This window comes from Bison bison, unplaced genomic scaffold (assembly GCF_000754665.1).
Source record: "Bison bison bison isolate TAMUID 2011002044 unplaced genomic scaffold, Bison_UMD1.0 scf7180017859641, whole genome shotgun sequence".
In the NCBI taxonomy this organism is placed as follows: domain Eukaryota; kingdom Metazoa; phylum Chordata; class Mammalia; order Artiodactyla; family Bovidae; genus Bison; species Bison bison.
In genome coordinates, this window is record NW_011490213.1 from 39,295 (window position 1) to 40,520 (window position 1,226).

Genomic DNA, 1,226 nt, shown 5'->3' on the forward strand with positions numbered 1-1,226 from the left:
TGAAACATCACCTGTCCCCTCCCCTTCCAGCCTCCTGGGTTTTCCTTCTTTTTTCTGAAAAAGTTAACAGTAGGAAGGACTGTTTAAAATGAACAGGATTTAGTACCACAGCTATTTTTCAGAGATTGCAGGCAAACCACCACCAGAGAGGCATTGCCTGCGGGCGTGGGCGCTGCCCTGCCTGCTTGCTGGCCTGGCGTCCGTTCTTAGTGCCCTGAACACGCCTTCGTAGGTAGAGGCCCCTCACCTTTGCTGGCCTCTGGTAATTTTTTACTAAGTTTTTGCACAGTCCAGTCTGTCAGCCCATCAATTTTTAAAGCTTTTATGATATTTTAGCATTTGGAAAGAAGCTTTTACAGTGAGGGTAGAAGATAGGTGTGGAATCACGTAGCAGATGTGACCAGTTAATGCATTTTAGCTCGTGAACTTACTTAAAGAGGAACTGAAGACGCTCATGCTGGTGCAGGTGGCCCTCAAGTTCACCTGCGGCTGTGCGGCGTGACCAGGTGGCCCCGGGGATGGGGGCGGGTCTGTCCCACCCCAGGCCCCGGCGGGGGGCTGCTGTCCCCACCCTTAGCTGCGGAGCCTTCTGAACCCCACGTGACTGAGGTCAGCCCCTGTGGACCTTTGTTAAGCAATCCACAAATCAAGTCGCTGTAATTATACGCTTGCTTCTGTCCTGTCCCGTCTACAGTGGTGAATAATAACTTGACTGTAACTGTTTTTGCCCTTAAAGCAGCCAGTGCACCACCTTGACCCAATGCGTCATGCAGGAGGTGGTGACCTCACCGTGGTCCTGCCTCCGTCTGTCCCCTTCCCTGGGTGTGGGCATGGCTCTGCTGCAGGGGCAGAGGGCAGGGAGGGCCTGTGGGGGCAGCTGGGCCACGGCCATAGGCATGAGTCTTGACGGGCGGGAAGCAGAGCTGTCCCAAGGGAACGGCCGGCCTGCTAGTCCTGGGGCTGCGGGTCCTCCACAGGCTGTAGCCTCGCAGAGGGTGGGGGTCCCCAGCTCCTCTCAGCTCTTGCTGCTACCAGGAGGCGCAGCCTCTGGGGCAGAGAGAGATGGATGATGGGGGCTCGGCACCGTGCCCTGTGTGCCCCGTGGGGTGTGGTGGGCCTCCAGGCCCTGCACCTCTGAGCAGCGCAGGCTGTGGGGTGCTGAAAGCGCCACTCCCAGTTCTGAGGTGCCTTCCGGGGCCTGCCCCCCAGGTTCATATCACAAACAC